The sequence below is a fragment of the Siphateles boraxobius genome, unplaced genomic scaffold (genome assembly GCF_051911475.1).
Source record: "Siphateles boraxobius isolate OS27281-9 unplaced genomic scaffold, OSU_SipBor_1 3, whole genome shotgun sequence".
Taxonomy (NCBI): domain Eukaryota; kingdom Metazoa; phylum Chordata; class Actinopteri; order Cypriniformes; family Leuciscidae; genus Siphateles; species Siphateles boraxobius.
The window spans coordinates 11590868-11612435 of NW_027508919.1; the positions used below are offsets into that span (position 1 = coordinate 11590868).

The 21568-nt window shown below is 42.0% G+C and overlaps 1 protein-coding gene across 3 annotated transcripts in view; it reads right to left on the reverse strand.

Moving 5' to 3' along the window:
* chrnb5b (cholinergic receptor, nicotinic, beta 5b) overlaps nucleotides 1-21568 on the reverse strand; it is a 33742-nt gene that overhangs the window by 4117 nt on the left and 8057 nt on the right. The window lies entirely within an intron of this gene.

The window sequence follows — 21568 nt, forward strand, 5'->3', positions numbered from 1 at the left end:
TCAATCACACCAGCTCAGAGATCCACTCGTTGACGATCACGCGTTGATGTGATTGGTTACAAGCGTAGACACCAAAGATTTCCAGATTTTTTTATTTACATCGCGATTTTGAGACTGTCTTTGTTTCACTGCAGTTTTAAGGAAAAAATACTCCGCAATATTGTTGACTTGTGAATTTGCAACAATGGTTTGTCCTAAAGCATATTAAAAACACCACATAGATATATAAACAACATTAAAAGTTTGATTTTCACCACAGGGGGACTTTAAGTACTGAGTAATATTAATAACATGCATTTACTATAGAGTTAGACTAGGTTTGGATAGGGCTAGTTGCTAGCAATTATGCATAATTTACCTGTAACGTGTAACAAAGACTGTAAAAAAAAAAATGTTACCGGACACTTTATGCACATCAAAATAGGGAGGCCAAAAGTAAGTTTCAGAAAGAAGCAAAAGAGAAAGCCCAAAACTCTACTGGTGTTTCTGTACCACTGTCTCTAAGGGACAGCAAGTCAGGACAAATGACATCACTCTGCGGACACACAGTGTGCTGTGGGGACAACGAGTACAGAGACTACAAGATTAAAGTTGACAGAAGAAGCACTGGGGCAGCAGTCAGCATTCAACACACAATCACCCAGCCTGTGCTCAGCGAGACATACTCCATCTGACTAACAGCTCAACAAGTACAGCTGAAACATGCGAGAAATTGAATGAAAATGTATGAATCTCTCTAAGTGCATGTTGATGCTACCTGTGATAAATGTCTCTTTAAAATGTCAAATTACATTACCCCCTCAAAAGAACTGACACATCCATTATGAATCCAGACAGTTACATAATGAGCCCCAATCATTTGTAAATAAGATGCACAAAGCAACAATCCTCATGATTCAGGGACAGCTTGCAGAGGGTCATAGAAGCCCTATGCCACATCTCTCAATAAGACCCTATGGGGACGATCATTCTTTAATGCCAAACATGAGTCAGCGGTTCAGCCCATCACTGCCCCATCAGCACACATTCTCTTTATCACAAGCTCTCATATTACAGCATATGAAAGCAAAGTCTGAAAGTAATTATCATAATGAGGGGATATTGAACAAAATTGCACGATCAACACTACAAACAAAGCGGTAACCATGTTAGTTTTTGTTTTCAGTTGCATCATCTTACGCATTATGGGAAACATACTGGAACAGCTTCTAGTCAATAAATATCAGATTACTACAAGACATTTAAATATTTAAGAAAAAGTTTTGAAGTAAGTGACATCAAGTAAAATACATTCATTGTGAATCTGAATGTAAATCAATACATTCTGTTAATTGTTTTGTGTTTTGTTTACTTATCTTGCATATTCGAAAGTGCATCAAAATTATAACTATAGTGTCATGATTCTGCCATCATGTCTTTTGATTTCTCTGGTCTTGTGGCAGAATAATGACAGACCCATGTTTTGTGTACAAGCACATGGCCTTTTGCTTGGGCTATGTGCTTGTGTTGTCTCCTTACGTAACCCCGCCCCCTTGTTATCCTCGTCTTGTCATTATTGTCTAGTCAGTTTCACCTGTCCTCGTCATTAGTGTTCCCTATTTAATCCCCTTGTGTTTGCTGTCCTGTGTCGGTTCATTGTGTCAAACAATGTGTGTATCATTCTCCGTGCTTATCTTACCTGTGAGTACTTTGTGGAAGGTCGTGTCGTTGTGAACATTTTATTAGTAGTATAGTTTGTTTTCGTACAGTCATAGTCTAGTCTAGTCTTGTCAGTCTAAGTTTCCCTGTCCTGTCTGTATTTTGCCCCCTCACGGGTTTTGTTTTCTTGTTTGAATGGGGGTCGTCGGGGGTCCAGGAGGAAATTGCATAACTCCTGACACAAATTAAGACAAATACTGAAACTTGAGTCTTATATCTTTTTAGTTTGTCAAGGTAATAACATTACATCTGATAGTAATGTTATCCGTGGTTCTCCAATTTTTTTAGAGTGCCGTACCCCTCTTCCACTTAGACTGCAGTCACCTTTTCCATAAAGGGACAATATTTGCCCCCTTTGATCAATTTTTCCATTTCATTTTTTTACCTTTGTAATTTCTTTAAAAAATAAATAATTCATTAAATAAAAAAATATTCAATAAATAGGCAATGTTAAAAATCGTTTAATATTAATAAAAATATTGTATTAAAATTGCCAGTAGGTGGCGGTAATTCATTGTCTTTATGTGTGTCATCGAGTCATTCATTGAATCTCACGATTCGTTCAAAGCCACAGATTTCGTTGCAAAATAGAACAATAAGCCTGACTATACTGTTTTAAATGTAGTAAATCCCTTAATGTTACCCTTCTGTTTTGTTTTTTAACTGTTGTATAAAATCAATGTCACATTTGAAATCGTGTGGATATTCGGGAAACATTGCATCAACATTAAAAACACTGCTAGATATCAGCCTGCATTTTTTCGCACAAACAGCGCAAGCGGCTCGTGACAAAACATAGACCGACTGAATGACACTTCAATTTAAGTTGAAAATCTCAAATGAAGATTGCTGAACTCCGGCTTGTCTGTGTTTTCAGATCATCCGCGCTTCTTGAGCAGTGTAGAGAGCGCGCGCGCATGGTTGCCAGCTACTATTGAAAAGACCGGGTAGAAAACAAGTTCTTTTAACAGAAAAGCTCTGATTTGGGGGTTAAATTATTGAATTCTGGCATTTGTGGCCACAGCGGATTAAACTGAAACTTTCCTATTTCAGACGACAAACTACGCTTGGCTAACGTTACTATCTTGTTCTGTAACTCACTTGCCTAGTAACCATAGTAACGGTGCGCACGCTTTCGCGCTTTCTGCGTGGAGTGCGAGGTGCACTCAACGTTGCATGAATCTTTAGTAACAGTTAATTTTGTTATGGTGAACTTAATCCTAGTAAATCCTAGTAATAAAAAAATATACAATACTTTTGTAACGAAATCAAAGACTTTGTATACCAAATTCAAGGCTTGTAAGGCCTTAATTTGAGATTATTTTTTAATGCTTTTAAGATCCCGCAGGTACCCTCGTTAATGTGTCTTGTCCCCTCACAATGACAGTAAACTAATTATTAGGCTAACGTTACATTACATGAGTCACATCACATACTGGTCTATTTTCAGTTCAAAATGGCGAAAATAGACAAAAGTTTATTAGTTTGCCTGAATGCCTGATTATTTTTGTTATTCGTTTAACATTTATGACCTAAAAAAACACTGTAAAATAGGAAATGTTTAGTTTCGCAACTTACATATTCGCACTTGACCGACCGTAAACTGAAGTGCGTCGAGTCCATAGACTGTAAAAAAATATGGACGTAGTGTCCGTGACGTCACCCGTAGGTTTCTGAAGAGTGCTTTTGAAGCCTAAAGTAGGCGGGGCCAACCGTCGCCATCTTGGCATCGCGTCAGCTCTCGTCACTCCCGGATAAAAGAAAATGGGCAAAGAGGCGGAGCGTGGGTGGAGCTGAGGTACTAATGCTATGCTACTGGCCTCGTGCTAAAGTGACAGCTGAACGTAGAAGTAAAGCCAATAGTTAAAAGTTCATGTTTTTGCCCTTCAAAATACTATAATAATTAAAAGACGTAACTAAAAGTGAGACTATGTGTATCGGGATGGATTATTATTCTGCTAGTTAAAAATGTATTATCATGCAGTAACTTACAATATTGCTCTGAGCTTGTGCGTGTGACAGTGATTCATGCGCATACATGTCAGTCAGTGCGGCATCGCACGTCAAGTTCATCAAGAGCTTTATTCAGTTCAGTTGATTTTAAAATCTGATTTTGGCCGCTTCTCAATTTCTCAAATGGGTTAAAGCAAAAATATTACCTCAGAAGTTCAAGTAAATGCACTAGAAATCCGCGCTCATTCAAGGGTGTGTATCTATTGCATGGACGGAGAGAAAGCACTGACACCTGCAGGATTTTCTCACGGTACTTTTTATTTAACACTTAAAAGTTTGAGAGCAACGGTACCGCATAACGAGTGTAGCCTGTACAGTATACTCCAAAAAGCAACGAAATTGTCAGACATCCATTAGTGCATGCGAGGAAAACAACTGGAAATACAACGCTGGTTGTTCTCTCCATACTCGACACCGACGGAATCCAACGGCGTGGGCAAAGGTATAATGCGTGTATTAAATTGTATGAAATAATCCCGAAAAAAGCACAAACACTGCAGAGATGGCAAGTACAGCAGCTGAGGGTGACGTTAACAGAGACAAACGTCGGCTAGCAGTTATAGCAGCCTCAATCCACCAGTCACGCAAGTGGCCACGCCCTTAATTATGCAGAACTTTAAGGCTTAATATAATTTAAACAGATGAGGTGTAAAAAAATTCACCCCCCTCACAGTTGTCATGAAGGGCAAAATTAGCTATATAGACCAAAACCACTTTTTGCTCCAGGCTGTAAACATATTTTTTTCTGCTGTAAAGTTGGGGATTTTAACATGGGGGAGATACAGATTTGACTCACTTTTGCAGCCTGCCTCAAGCGGTCAGTCGATGAATTGCAGTTTAATTCACTTCCGTGTTGGTTTCAAGAGAGAGACGGGGAGGTTGCCGCTTGGTCGAGTCGCTCCTGTCTAACGCGGCCTTCACACTGGAAGTTGAAATCAGCTCCGTAGTACGCAATACGCACCCAACGGATGCGTACTACACAGTGAAAAGCGTCGGAAGCGGGTAGAACAAAAATGGCGGAGAGATTAGAATGGTTGATTTTGTCAGTTCTGTATGATCTCTCTGATGAGGGTTATAGAGATATTAATAGGAAGGCTGCTGCGTGAGGAAAGTTGCTCAGGACGTTGACATGTCAGGTCGGCTAAAAAATGTGATATAGTGGTATAATTTATTCCACTATATCACATTTAGTTCGATCTCTGCCTTCAATTTAATTGTATTAACTGCCCTAATAACGTTAGCAAATCATGAAAATAAAAAAATGACATGACAACTTAACTTTTAATAAAATAAATAATGATTTTATAACGATAAGAATTCAGGTTTGTTTATCAGTATCATAGCAACGCTAACTTCCGCTGGAATTGTCGGATAGGAACCGTCCGTAGATTTTCGCAAGAGTTCAATTTTTTGAACGCATCCGGATGACCAACGGACACGATTTTCTTCGCACCGCACTCGGTCGGACCCGTTTCGGACCCATTCGGTCTGCGAATCTCCATAGGAATGAATGACTTCCGGTCATTTCGGAGCCATATCGGATCTGATTTCAACTGCCAGTGTGACGCCGCCTTCACACTGGCAGTTGAAATCAGCTCCGCAATACGCACCCAACGGACGTCGTACTACACAGTGAAAAGCGTCGGAAGCGGGTAGAACAAAAATGGCGGAGAGATTAGAAAAGTTGATTCTGTCAGTTCTGTATGATCTCTCTGATGAGGGTTATAGAGATATTAATAGGAAGGCTGCTGCGTGAGGAAAGTTGCTTAGGACGTTGACATGTCAGGTCGGCTAAAACATGTGATATAGACCAACGCTACTTTTGCGTCATCGAAGGGTAACGCCCCTTTTTGGGGGAAAACAAACGGATTCCTCTGAGAACAGAATTCGCTCGCTCTAGGTCTGCAAAGTTTCTTGATAGCAAAAATGGCACAAACATACACACTCTCTTTGCCGGACTATTCAGACATCTACCACTATCTCGTGGAATCACCAAGTAAGTAGCTTATTTTTTGTCATTAACACACTCACAGTATGACACACTAGACGATGAGGCCATGAGAGATGTTCCATTGTGTAGGTTTGTATTTTGGTGAAGAAATTACTTTTTTTTAAATCTGATGGATATTTTCTTTATCTTCCGAGAATTCAACACCGGTAAATACACTATTATCTCAGACCATGCCTCTGTTCGTTCAAGATAGCTTGTGAAATGATATATTAAAGATGTTAACCAAACCTAAAGTGATGGGAAAAGATGAGATGCCAGGAAAGATTTGGCTATAATTTTTGCGTTTACTTGCATAACTTTTGTGTTCATATAGGCTATATATTTCCTCCCAGCTCTTTATTTCATTCTCCAAAGTTTCTCTGGGGAAATTTTTCGTAGAAATTTTATGACCGAATAAAACTTTCTCGGGCAATTCAAAAGTTTTGCAAGTGAACGCAGAATAGAGATATAATTTGTTAGGATCATATAGACCAACGCTACATATTTTGCAGTACACTGTAAACCTTTTTACAACTTTCAAAGTCCTAGCACTTTCTAGACACAAGCAGAAAACAGCCAAGTCCACTTTAGTCCTAGCCTGCCACTATTTCAACAGTAAAACAGCCAAGGTAGCGTGCCTAGTGAGAGCTAATCACGTAGCTGCTAGCAGCTTCGTCTTTCTAACTAGTATAGCTAGTCGACAACAAAACTATGTCAATAGTTTAAATCAAGTTAAATATGATCCAAGTGACATGGCCTCATCGTCTAGTTTGTCATACTGTGAGTGTGTAATCACAAAAAAATAGGCTACTTGGTGATTTCACGAGAAGTGGTAGATGTCTGAATAGTCCATATTTGGCCACTGTGTGGGGTCATTAATCCAGTTTTCGAACATTTCAGAGGGACACCTCTGTAACCCCGTATCCAGTAGCTTCTTTTTCGACCGGCAAAGAGAGTGTGTATGTTTGTGCCATTTTTGCTATCAAGAAACTTTGCAGATCTAGAGCGAGTTCTGTTCTCAGAGGAATTCGTTTGTTTTCCCCCAAAAAGGGGCGTTACCCTTCGATGACGCAAAAGTAGCGTTGGTCTATAGTGGTATAATTTATACCACTATGTCACATTTAGTTCGATGTCTGCCTACAATTTAATTGTATTAACTGCCCTACTAACGTTAGCAAATCATGAAAATTAAAAAATGACATGACAACTTAACTTTTAATAAAATAAATAATGATTTTATACCGATAAGAATTCAGGTTTGTTTATCAGTATCATAGCAACGCTAACTTCCGCTGGAATTGTCGGATAGGAACCGTCCGTAGCTTTTCGCAAGAGTTAAATTTTTTTAACGCATCCGGATGACCAACGGACACGATTTTCTTCGCACCGCACTCGGTCGGACCCGTTTCGGACCCATTCCCATACGGTCTGCGAATCTCCATAGGAAATGAATGACTTCCGGTCGTTTCGGACCCGTATCGGAGCTGATTTCAACTGCCAGTGTGAAGGCGGCGTAAGAGTCGCTCTCTACTAAAATTCGCGCTGCGAACATAAAGCCCGCCTACTTTGATTTGATTGGTCATCTCAAATATTCTGACATTGACGAGCAGTGACAGACCAATGAGGCTCAGATGAACAAACACACACCCTGTCTTCTGTTTGTTCTGACATGCTTGGCGCCGCTGCGGAAGAACGCGCTGATTACAAGACTGAAGCGAACACGAAGGCTTATCACATATTTAAAGATTGAAATGGAGAAAACAGGACGGAGTAACTCGGCGGATATCGCTCATATTATTTTTTTTCGAAACAGGCGTGTGTTGCTTAGGCGGCCGCCTTAGTAACAAAGTGCTATGGGAAACCCTGCAGATATCAGCTGCGCATTCTCACTTTCTCTTCTCTCCAACGCAAATGGACAAAAAACGGTCTCCTCTCTCTCAGTCGTCTCATTCGCTCCAGTTCAATTGTGCTTGTATTGCACATTTTAAAAATCCTCGCAGGTTTCGCACTTACACCAAAAGTGTATGCATCACTGATCTATATTAGTGGAGATTTCATAAAGCCACCTTTCAAACAGCTCACGGTAAATTGACTACTTTTACGGTCAAATGACTTAAACATTCAAATACATACAAAATTGTGTCAAAATGTCTGTCTTGCTGAGTATTCATGTAAATACAATCAGTTTTGGAATGGAAATAGTTGAGAGGAAACGCATGTTGTGTAACAGTATATTGGATCCGTGCATAAGCTATTAAAGTGACAGCAGCCTAATAAACCTGTTGACATCTGTCATGTTAATCAAAGAACAAAAGAGACAGCGAGAAAATCACTGCTCTTGACTGAATAACTTTTGTAACTTTAATTGTAAGCATTAATCTGTATTTAATTTTTACAATGGAAACTATCCAGTTTTATTTTATATTTGATTACTTTAAAGCAGCACTATGCAGTTTTTTTAGCTTAACTGAACAGCTTCGGAGTTATTGGAATGGTTATATGACTCTTTTCGGGTTAAATGGTGGTCGTCTAAGCCTACACGTTTTAAATAGTGTAAATGAGCGCAATTTGCAAACTATTATGATAAATTGCAATAATCATGTCTAACAACATCATAACGGACATTGTTACGAAATAATGCAACGTACATGATACACTTTATTGGTGTCATCAGGCATTTAGGCTCAGGTAAGCCCTACGCGGTAGGCTACTTTATTATTATGAAGTGCAGAGGCCGTGACATTTACATTTATTCATTTAGCTGACGCTTTTATCCAAAGCGACTTACAATTGCTATATATGTCAGAGGTCGCACGCCTCTGGAGCAACTAGGGGTTAAGTGTCTTGCTCAGGGACACATTGGTGTCTCACTGTGGATTCGAACCCGGGTCTCTCACACCGAAGGCATGTGTCTTCTGCACCACCCCACCCCGTGAGTGCAGATCGCTCTGCGTGAGTTGTATTTACGACAGTAACGTTAAATACAAGTACTCTACAGCGACTCTAGGGATCGCTGTTTGACAAAAACAGAAATCCTGTATAGTGCCGCTTTAATTAGTATTTCTTAGCTGAATACTGTTTGACCTACCCGAAAAACTTAAAGCCATGATTATATCATTTGTCTCTTTATTCTATTTTATATATATATATATATATATATATATATATATATATATATATATGTGTGTGCTTTTGTTTGCAATTTGTTTATTTATTCTTATTTTATTACTGACTGTTTACTTGTCTTTTTTTATGTAGTTCAACGATTCAAATAAACCCTCCCTGTGCTGTGTGTAAGTTATTACAAACAATTACCCAAATTATCAAAAAATTATGAGATATATTATCTGTAAGGTGGTATATATCCATGGTATCGAAAATGGTATTGAATGTCAATATTTTTCAAGGTATCGTATCGAAGTTGGAAATTCCAGTATCGTGACAACACTAAGTAATGTAACAGTTAGAGATTACACCATCCACAGAATAAACACAATAACTTGACATGACTATTCAGTGTGGATGATGCCGTCTACAGTGGTGACTAATACCTATGGAAAACCCTATGAAAAAAAGTGTTTCTAAAACAATTGACTTGCTCAGACAAGCCCCATGTCCTGCTTCAGGGCTCTTCAAAAAAATACACACACTCCTAAACAACCGAGGCAGGACAGGCCAGGGCTTTGGAAAGAAGCACAAACTTGCACCATTTTAAGATTATACAAAACGCACACACACACTCACCGATGCAAGCACTGAGCTTTTCCACCCCGGTGCACTTCAGCTCCGTGAATAATTCAGCTGCACTAAAATAAAACCTGCCTCATCACAGACAGCAATAACAGATACACACAACAACACAGACAAACACACACAGACCTAGTCTAACTCTCAGAATACTTCACTGGAGATAGCATAGCATTCACATAATGCACATAAACACTTCCCAATCTGAGTTAAAAATACAGTTCAATACAGTGCTCTATGGTTTAACAGGGCGGTGCTTAACCAGGGTGTTCCAGCAAATGTGTTATTGTTTGAATGGCATAAATATCCACCAACTAAATTATTAAAGGGTCACTCCACCCATTTGCATTAAGAGGTCCATTGTTAGACAACCAGTCATACTATTGAATGGTCGTGCAACATTCTTTCATTTTCCCCTGAGACGAGAGAAATCTACTATTTACCTTTTTCACTTCCTCCTACAATGACGCAAAAATCGTCATTTGACGTCATTGTAGGAGGAAGTGTAAAAAGGGGGGATTTCTGTATAGACTACAAACACAAATTCCCACCCTTTCAAACCCGCCCATAGGGGGCTGTGCCTAATGCGCTAACAGAGCTATCACAGATCAGTGGGTGGGACTTCACTTGCAGATACTGAAAGCAATATCAGCCATCTTGTTTATAAGCTAACAAGCGCTGTGGATATAGGAAGTTACGACAATGACGGAAGAAACTAAACATGATATGGAATAGAGGATTTTGAAATTCTGCTGCTCGAATCCGCTGTTCGTGGCTATCTTTACGAGCCGCAATATAGTGAAGAGCAGCTGAGGCTGATGGAGGATCAGGAGGCGGCTGCCTGTCGCGGACGAGGAGCCCGGACTGGGTCGAGCTGAGGCGGGCTGCTGGTGCGTGTGCTCTCGCTGTGCGCTACGGACACAGATAGAGTCCGTCTGCTGCAGAGAATTTCAACGATCGCAATTTCTCCTGGACGAAATCTCTGAATCAGACGACCACACGGACGTTTGTGTTGTGATGTGAACCATCCTAGTTTCGCCTGACTGAACATCCAGGTATCATGCAATAATTCACCATATAGAAAGAAATACAAACGAGTAATTCACTAATGAGTTTGCCAATGTAACGGGGTTCGTTGTTGTGGGAAGAAGGAGGCTGGAACCGGCGAACATTTGAACGTTTTAATAGTAAAATAAACAAATACAAAACAAAAGTATAAGCCAGCTGGCCACACACAACAGAAACAAAACATAAAATCAGGCCTGTTCCTTTAGTGCTTCCGCTCCTCCGTGAGAGATATGAGACCGCTGCACAGGTGTCATTCATTATCACTCGCGTCGTCCTCTCACGTCCCTCGCCCTCGTCCTGCTCGCCACAGCCAACTAACTAGACGTTTTTTGTGAAATGAATTTCAAACTCATTTGGCAGCTAGCCTTCTTGTAGACGGAAGAGTGATTTCTCTGATGTTTGCGCTGTTCTGGATTAGTGGGAGTGGCTTGCGGAGCTGTGGCTTGCGGAGCTGCATTGTGGGAGTTGTTGTCTTACATACAAATGCGCCCCAAAGTTATTTTCTGTCTTTTCTCGGTCAAGAGGGCACCAAATTCAAAATTTCTTTTACATTTCGACTACATATATAACCCACTTTCAATAAAGATTAATGTTGAAATGGGTGGAGTGACCCTTTAAAAGCTACTCCATCTGCGGCCAATTTTTACTGCTTCAAACAACTTACAAGAACATTTATACACATATTCAGTAGCTGTGGCCCTACAGTTGCCCTAGTGGCGCAGTTTATGGCAGTGGCTTGGCCAGTGTGTGAGTGTCAATTCCACGTCATGCTACCCTTTAACTCTAAAAGAGAGCGTTTTGAGCTTTCTCCCACTCTCGATCAGTAACTTTCTTTCTGCTGAAGGCTTTTCCCCACATTTCAGTTACATTTAGCATCTTTAAGTATGCTAAGGTTTAAGTATACGTCACACATTTTCTGCAATAACAGAATATATTTCCTCAATTCCAACAGAGATTAAAACTAAGATTATAACACTGCCCTACAAAGCAAAAAGGCAGTAACTGCATTTTTGGTCAAAAATGAGTTATTATCATTTTCATGACATTCAAGGCATCCTTTGTTATGTGACAAAACATCTTATCTCAAATGTGTGTTGTTTTGGAGAAAAATGGTAGTCGTTTCTACAGTAACTGCAAAAAGCCCTAGTGAAACAAAGCAAGAATACAGTAACATCCATTACTGTATTCTTGTTATGTTTTACCTAACAAAAAATAACCGTGTTGCTGCGCAGTGTAGTTACTGTTGCCATGGTGAACACACAGCTGATTTCGCGGTATCCTCACGGGACGGTTTTAACATTTTTACCCTTCTAACTTCACACAAATTTAGTTTGAGATGGCACAAAGCCGGGGAAAGAAGATGGTCGAACTGGCGTTGAAAAGAAAATACCCGGAGAATGGTAAGTAAGAGTGACAGATTAAACATTTAGAGGCTAGGCTATCACAATATAAACTCCTGTCAGCCGCCAGGGCGGGACTTCCTCTCAGAGGTCCATTCAGATAGCATTATGCTAATTGACAGGCGATGTTTTAAATAGCTTGGCTAACCTGCCCCTGATCCTCCCTGCTTCGAGCTGTAACTTTATTCTCTGTAACTTCACATCATCGCCGATGCCATGTCTTCATTTTGTTGTTCATGTCACAAAGTTATAATCCAACCAGCGGTGAAAAAATATTCAATAACTAGAAAAGCACTCGGAGAGCACTAACCTCTGTCAAGGTAGCCTAATAGGTCACTGAGGCAATTCCAAATGTCCCGTGTTCCGGATCACCACCAAAATGTAGTAATCTGTTCCTTGTCCTAATACCCATGTTGTCCGAAAATGTCATCCAAATTCGTACAGTACTTTTCGAGTTATCTTACTAACGAACAGACAAACATACACAGCACCAAAAGATAACCTTTGGGCGGAGGTAAAACTTCTTAAGGCATCAGGCTATCCCATAACATCCAAGCAGTCAGCGTGATCTTCTTCGCTCTTATTAGCCTACATGAACGGCGTCTTCTTTTTTCATAGGCTAATCATTCACAGCGTTGTTGTCCAGCAGGAGAATATATGTGTCCATAAACACAGCTATCGGTGTAACAGTTATTCTTTAACGTGACAGGTGTCTGTTCAACTTAAAACACACTCTCTTCGCGGCCGCTGTTTGAAGACTATGTCCGCTGTTTAGATAAGTTAGCAAGTTGTGAGCAAAACTGACATCTTTCTCTTTACTGTTGTAAGCATCCATGCTTTCAACAAAAACAAACTTCTGCAGACAGAGCGAGCCGGCAGGTATTTACACCCCCCTTAGCGCTAAGGCTCAAACACATTGGTTCCTGTTCCTAAGCATTTATTTATTGCACGGTTTCTTCTTCAGAATATAAAATTATATATTTAATTTGGATTCCCCTTAATTATATTAACCTATGAAAATGTTGTCCCTCTGCATGAAAGCAAGCTTCTATGTTTTATCCTATTATAGGCCTAATGTAACTTATGAAGCCAGGCTGCTTTTTGTGTGTTGGCTTTTCTTTCTTCATTTTCATTAAGGGTGCAAAATTATTAATTTATTGTGTTAGCCTAATTCATCCATTATTTTGTCATGGACCTAATTTAAGTTATTTCCTGTACAATGAAATATTATGATATACAGACATCAATCCATATATTGATCAGAGTGAAGATGCTGTCCTGTAGGTCCATATAATAATAATAATAATAATAATAACAATTTGTTGCAGTACACAGACAGACAGACAGACAGACACAGACAGATGTGGATTTACATTCATGCCACTAATTTTCTCTCTTTTTCATTTAAGATACACATGTTGATATTCCATCAAAGAGGCAGAAAGTCCTGCCCCCCGCTGAAGAAATGGAGTGGACCATCCTGGACACTTTGGATAACCACCAGCGTGGACAGCTTATTCGATGACATTACAGACCTAGATTATGTCCCAACCCCTACGATGACACTGACTGAAGTGGAACTTGGAGACCCAGGGGAACAAGTTCAAGAGCCAGAGCCCCAGCCAGAGCCCCAGCCAGAGCCAGAGCCAGAGCCACAGCCAGGGCCCCAGGCAGAGCCACAGCCAGAGCCACAGCCAGAGCCCCAGCCAGAGCCCCAGCCAGAGCCACAGCCAGAGCCACAGCCAGAGCCCCAGCCAGAGCCCCAGCCAGAACCCCAGCCAGAGCCCCAGCCAGAGCCACAGCCAGGGCCCCAGGCAGAGCCCCAGCCAGAGCCCCAGCCAGAGCCACAGCCAGGGTCACAGCCTGATGTGGAATCAAGTCGACCACCAATGAGAGGGCCATGTGGTGCCAAATGTCGAAAAAGGTGTACAGACCAAATTTCAGAGGAAAGACGGAGGGAGATATGGAGTCAATACTGGGAGACGACCTACACAGAAAATGATCATGGATGTTTTACTCAGTTACCCCAATGCCAACCAAAAGAACAACAACCGGCCTAGAAAGTCGCCGTGGCCGCTCATTCATCTACCGGCTGCAAAACCAGAAAGGAGAGCCAAGACAGGTCTGCAAAATGTTTTTCCTGTCATCATTGGGCTATCACCCAAAAAATGACAGTCTAGTCATTTCCATGATGGCGAAGTTGAACACCAGGCCACTGGTTCCATCCAAGGACCAGAGAGGAAGACAGGCTGCAGTCACCAAGATGGACGTGAAGACCCTTGATGACCACATTGAGTCCTTCCATCCCTGTGTGAGCCATTACAGACGGGAGCATGGCCCAAATCGACGGTACCTGCCAAGTGACATCACAATAAAGATGATGCATTCAGATTACCTGGATAAAGAAAACGCCTGCTCCTATGAAGCATACAGGAAGATGGTAAAAGACAAAAAAATCAGCTTTGCCAAACTTGGGGAGGAGCAATGTGAGGACTGTTTGGAACATGCTGAACATGCGAACTGCCACGCAGGGGAGACTGAAAGCTCAGATTGCCTAGAGTGCCTAAGGTGGAACAAACATAAGCAGTCTGCCCTAGAGAGCCGCCAAAGCTACCAGGCAGATGCAGAGAGGGACTGGCCGGACATGACATCAGTTCGGAGCGTGGACCTCCAGAAGGTGATAATGCTGCCACGCATGCCAGGAGTCAAGTCAGCAGTATTTACTCGTCGCATCGTGGCATACCACGAAACATTTGCCTCAGTGGGGAAAAAAACTAACAAAAAAAACACCATCTCTGTATTGTGGTACGAGGGAATGGCTGGGCGAAGTGCAGCGGAAATTACATCAGCATACACAACTGCACTGGAGAAGGAGCGGGATGTACGGCACACCATATTCTGGGTGGACAACTGCAGTGCACAGAATAAGAACTGGTGCCATCTATCCTCACTTGTCACTCTTGTGAACAGTGACACCATTTCACAGGAGGACATCACACTAAAGTTTTTTGAGAGGGGACACACGTTCATGAGCGCAGACAGTTTCCACCATGGTGTCGAGCAGCAAATGAGGAGCCGTCCAGGTGGTGTGGTCTACGACTTCGAGGACTTTGTGAGTGTTGTGGCAAGCTCCAACTCCAGAAAGGTGGATGTTGTCAAATTGGAGAATGCCAATGTGCTAGATTGGAGGGATGGCCACTCCACCGTCAAGGTCAAGAAAGCGCAAGCACCAAAGCTTAGGGAGATGGCGGAGATTCAGGTGCGGCGTGGCTCCAAGAGCCTCTTTTACAAACTGTCCCATACGGATAATGAATTTATGGAATTGGACTTCCTCATGAAGAAATTCTCGCTGAAGGTGCCCAATCTTTTGCGACCACAGAATAGAGGGGTTGAGGAGGTCAAGAAGAGAGACATCATCTGTAATCTTTGTCCTCTCATGCCACCAAACAGGAGGGTGTTCTGGTATTCCCTGCCTGTGAGCAATGTTGTGGAGGATGAGGAGTAATAACCATATGAAATGTGTTCATAAATTATTTTTATTATTATTATTATTATCATTATTTTTTATTTTATTTATTTATATATATATATATATATATATATATATATATATATATTTGTAATCTACAATCTATTATTAAATGTATGTTTAAAAATTTGAAATATCTGTCTCATGTATTCATTTCATTCCGTACTTTGTGTTTATAAACCTACTGAAACAGATACTGCACCTTTTAAAATCATCAACTTGTTTATCTTAGTTATCATAAGAGTTTGAAAAGCCTTAGAAACACTTTGGCAAAATGTTTTTGCTTTGCTCTGTTGAATTGGAGTTTAACTTGCCTATTATTGCTCCAAAGAAAAGTTGTTTTGCAGTGCTTTAACATTAATGTGATTTGTAGGTATAGCAGATACTACATTACAGATACAGAAACACCCCCAGACACACATTAATCTAATATCACACATAATAATGTGGTCCTATTCAAAATAAATTGTCCCCATTTGGGCCTTGATACAGCTTAGCAATGTGAGACTTTAAGCAGCCGTTTTAGCACCAGAACAGCTTCCGGGTGGAAAATATTGACCTAAAATGGTCAAATTAGTTTGGGTTTGGTATATCCATGTTCAGAAAAACAAATGGTTCCAATTGTTTCAAATACAGTGTATCTAACACACCCAGAGCCCAAGTTGTGGCAAAATAGTTTTTGGAGAATCTGTAGTTACTGCCTTTTTCCTTGGTATTGTGCCACGTTTTTTGTTAAGTAATACAAAGCAAGAATACAGTAACTGCAAAATAGGGGTAAAATATCAAATTAAATATGAGGATTGATATGTACAAAGAATAAGCTAATATAAAGTAACAAAACAGCCACATGTCCAATAATCTACCTACAACTACTTAGGCTGGATAACAGGATAACTTTAAAGTCATTTTTCTCAGTTCGGCACTCTGCGTAGTTACTGCCTTTTTGCTTTGTAGTGCAGAACAGGTAACCTGACTTCCATTTATTGGGCAAAGCATGTCGTTTCAAGCCTTTCTAAGGTGTTAATAGACGAACTGACCGGTCATTGTTGCATTAAAAGCAACTTTAGATGACTAGTAAAAGGAATTTCCTACTGTGATGATCGGCTGGATTGCCCTCGAATGCCATGAGAGGGCACTCCACTTCTGAACTGCTTTTCCCTGGACCGTTTACGCACACACCCTGAATTGATCACTCTCACACCTGTTTCCATTGATCACTGTCACACCTGTTTCCATTGATCACTCTCACACCTGCATCTAGTTCCACACGCAGCTCCACACACATTTATACCTCACTGTCACTATCACCCTTGGCGAAGTCTTGAATGAAGGTATGACTCACTGTTGTGTTCAATTCCTAGCGTCTCCTAGTCTGTAATCCAGTCTGATATCTAGTCTTGATTGCAAGTCTGCTTTTGAGCGTTTCCTAGTTTGATCGCCTGTCTGTGTTTACGAGCCTTGCTGAATCCTCTCCTCGATTGTCTGCTGCCTGCCCATTGACCTTCTGCCTGATCCGTGGATCTCGTGTCGTCTGCTACCTGCCTCTGTTCTCCTGCCTGATATTTGGATTGTGATTTAGCCTTGTCTCCTATGCTGTGTCTGCTGTCTGTGACCCTTGCCTGTGTGACTATCCTGTAATTAAACCTACACTGCGTTTGGATCTACCGGTGTCTGATTGTTCATAACAGAAGACTTCGCCATAACCAGATCCAGCAGCATGTCAGACTTGTATGCCTCCCAGTCAGCCAATGCGGATCTGATCGCTGTACACCAGGATCAACTGGATCAACTCACCTCGACATTGGAGAGGTTAGCCAAAATGGTTCGCGGTATTCAGGTTTCTACACCGGGACCATCGCAGACTCAACCCTTCTCCACAGTTGTCAGCCCTGAATCGATCCCGACTCCACGCCAAGCTCTCCCGGTGAAGTTCGACAGAGGTGAGGTTTCACTCTCCACTGGTACCAGCCACCTCGGAAATGATTCGGACAGCCAGGTATCACAACAAGATCCTGCAGCGATGTTGAACAATGATACAGCTGTGGAAATCATTCGACTCTGTCAGGGAGATCGATCGATTGAGTGGTATGTCGAGCCGTTTGTTGAACTGGCGCAAATAACGGCAATGAGCACCGAATTTTTGATGATATTTTTCCGCTGAGGTCTATCTGAACCGCTCCTGTCTTTGATGCCTAACCCTGATCCTCACGGTACTTTAGAGCAGTATATTGGCATTGCCCTGTAACTGAGTGGTTCAGCCTTTACTGTGGGTAAGGTTGATGAAGAACCCCGCAAGCTCACAGTACCCCCTGAGTCAATTCACGTCTTGCCCGTCCAGCCTGAGTTTCTCAACGTCACGCCAACCATCAAGCCAGCCACCGGATCGGTCTATGGCCGTCCAGGATTGGTGTGCAGCGTAGCCGATTGCTCGCTGATTTCGGCACATGCTGCCAAGTGGGCCATCATTCCAGCGTCCTGTCCAGCCAGAGCCTGTCCCCGAGCCTTCAGCGCTGGTCCCGTCCAGCCCAGCTGAGCCCGCGCTCAACGTCAGCCCTGCCGAGCATGCGCTCCGCGTCAGCCCTGCCGAGCATGCGCTCCGCGTCAGCCCTGCCGAACCTGCGCTCCACGTCAGCCCTGCCGAGCCTGCGCTCCGCGTCTGCCTTGACAAACCTGAGCTTCAAGTCAACCTCGACGAACCAGAGCTTCAAGTCAACCTCGACGAACCAGAGCTCCACGTCAGCCCTGCTGAGTCTGCGCTCCGCGTCTGCCATGACGAATTCGAGCCTCGCATCGGCCTCGACGAGCTAGAGCTTCACGTCAGCCATGAAAAACTTGAGCCTCACGTCTGCCTCAACGAACCTGCACCTCATGCCAGTCCTGTCGAGCCCGCACTTCTGGTTCCACCCGCTGCACAAGAGACTGTTCGTCACTCGTCTGTTGAACATGCAGTCCAAGAGCCAATATATATATATATATATATATATATATATATATATATATATATATATATATATATATATATACACTAATATTCAAAGTATGAGGTCAGGAAGTCTTTTTTTCAAAAGGGATTAATACATTAAAATTATAAAAGTAATATTAAATCTGTTAAATACATGACTTCTATTTATAAATGCTGTTTGTTTGAACTTTCTGTTCATCAAAGAATTCTGAAAAAATTTCTGTTTCCCAAAAATATTAAGCAGCACAACTGTTTTCAACAGTTAATAATAAGAATGTTTTGAGCACCAAATCAATATATGATCCTTCCGAATCAGAAATCATTCTAATGTGACTGAAGACCGGAGTATTGGCTGCTGAAATTCAGCTGTGACAATAAATTACATTTAAAAATATATTAATTCATAAAATATTTGAAACTATATGTAAAATAAAAAAAACATATATTCATGTATGTGTGCGTTTTCTCATATCATGACCTTGATTGTGTAATTGACCCACTGCTTAATGAGTGGAAATACTTCAGCAATAAAAATCATTAATGGGAGCACTGATACAGTGATCAATACTGCTAATGGCAATCACAATAGATGGAAATGGAGCCTAGTCCTAATCCCTAGCTTATGCAAGGGCATAGTTTACTTTTTGTTAGAATGCAATGCCTAATAAATAATTAATCATTATTAGAGTTCAGTTAAGACACTGACTCTTCACCACAAAAAACATCTCTACTTAGTTCAGCCAGTCAAAATAAATTTGTTCACTTAACAGTGCAACTGTGGGGTTTGATCATAGAAACCCAAATCTAGAAAAGTTAGGACATTTTGTAAAATGCAGTAAAATCTAAGATTTGTTCATTCTTTCAACTTTATTTAACTGACAAACGAAACAGAAACAGATCTGGGCTGCAGGAAGGCAGTCAACCATCTCTACAAAAGACTGTCTACACAACCACTCTGTTGTAGCACATGTTGAATGAGGCACGGCATTGTCTTGCTTCCCAGGAAAGATGTCATCTTGATGCAATGAAATGTCTGTAAAATCCTTTGCGTTTGCACTAATTCATCCCCATTCCATTACAGAGGCTTGGTTTTGTACCTGTCGCTGAAGAAAATCTGAATGGTCACTTTTGTCTTTGAGACTGAGAACTCAATGTCTGTTTTTCACAAAAACCAGCTCACAAAAACCACTTTGGGGTGAGAACGCCCCTCAGCATAGCACCTCTGAAGCATGAATGAAACTAAGCCAATCTTGATTGGTGTTGCGTCATGACGTAACGTGTGACGGCATATGCGGAAGCTACAAAAGGACACCGGCATACAATCGAGTTAGCTTTCTGTTCTTCAGCAAGCGATTTCTGTTGTTGTCAGTCATATCTGGTGTTGTCTGCCTTAATTCTACGTGGAATTGATTCAACAAGGTGCTGAAAGCATTCTTTAGAAATGTTGACCCATATTGATAGGATAGCATCTTGCAGTTGATGGAGAGTTGTGGGATGCACATTCAGGGCACGAAGCTCCCGTTCGACCACAATTGCAGCCTCTTTTTCCTATTTGTAGTGGAGATGAGTGGTAACCGGTGGAGTCTTCTGCTGTTGTAGCCCATCCACCTCAAGGTTGTGCGTGTTGTGGCTTCACAAATGCTTTAGTGCATACCTCGGTTGTAACGAGTGGTTATTTCAGTCAAAGTTGCTCTTCCATCAGCTTGAATCAGTCGGCCCATTCTCCTCTGACCTCTAGCATCAACAAGGCATTTTCGCCCACAGGACTGCCGCATACTGGATGTTTTTCCCTTTTCAAACCATTCTTTGTAAACCCTAGAAATGGTTGTGCGTGAAAATCCCAGTAACTGAGCAGATTGTGAAATACTGAATACTGAAATTCTCTGGCACCAACAACCATGCCACGCTCAAAATTCCTTAAATCACCTTTCTTTCCCATTCTGACATTCAGTTTGGAGTTCAGGAGAATGTCTTGACCAGGACCACACCCCTAAATGCATTTAAGCAATTGCCATGTGATTGGTTGATTAGATAATTGCATTAATGAGAAATTGAACAGGTGTTCCTAATAATCCTTAAGGTGGGTATATATATATATATATATATATATATATATATATATATATATATATATATAAGCCTCCCGATGTCGACTTAACGCCATCAAGTGCGCTTCAGGACGCATCGGTTTCCATCAAACGCACGCTGCCCACAGGCCTGCAGCCAGCCAGCAATCACGTCCGCCCATCGAGATTTGTTTTTAGATCGAACCCTGCCGGAGATCCGCTTCTGGGGGTCGAGAACAAATCTTGATTGATACCCGAAGCCAGCCTCGAGGCCTGGTTACCTTGTTACCTGGTTACCGCGATGCGGGCACAATTGTCTCCTGCACGGATCGATTCCATCCTGGCCACGGTGACCAGGATAAAGCTAGGCCAAGCTATCACTGTGAAACATTTCCAGAGAGTGTTGGGGCTCATGGCAGCAGCGTCCAACATCATTCCATTCGGCCTGCTGCACATGAGAGCCCTACAGTGGTGGTTGAAAACCAAGGGGTTTTCCCCGAAAGGGAAACCCGTTCCGGATGATCAGGGTTACGCACCGATGCCTTCGTTCCCTATCTATGTGGAAAAAAGCACCGGAAAACCGTTTCGACAGACGCCTCCCTCACGGGTTGGGACGCGGTCATGGACGGACGTTTTATGAGAGGCCTATGGCAGGACCATCATTCCTCCTGGCACATATATTGCCTGGAGATGTTGGCTGTGTCCAGAGCTCTGAGGAGCTTCCTGCCAGACCTCAATGGTCATCATGTCCTTGTGAAGTCAGACAATATGTCAGTAGTGACCTACATAAATCATCAGGGGGGTCTGAGGTCTCGCCCTTTAGGCAGACTGGCGCATCAAAACCTCCTATGGTCTCAAGGAAGACTGTTGTCTCTCAGAGCAACATAGATCCCAGGGGAACAAAATAGGGGAGAAGACATCCTGTCAAGGCAGGGGCTGAGGCCCGGGGAATGGAGACTCCACCCCGAGGTGCTGGAGTCAATATGTCGGAGGTTCGCCCAGTTGAAGTGGATCTGTTCGCGTCTCGAGAGACGACACACTGTCCACTGTGGTTCTTCCTCACACATCCAGCCCCACTGGGGCTGGATGGCATGG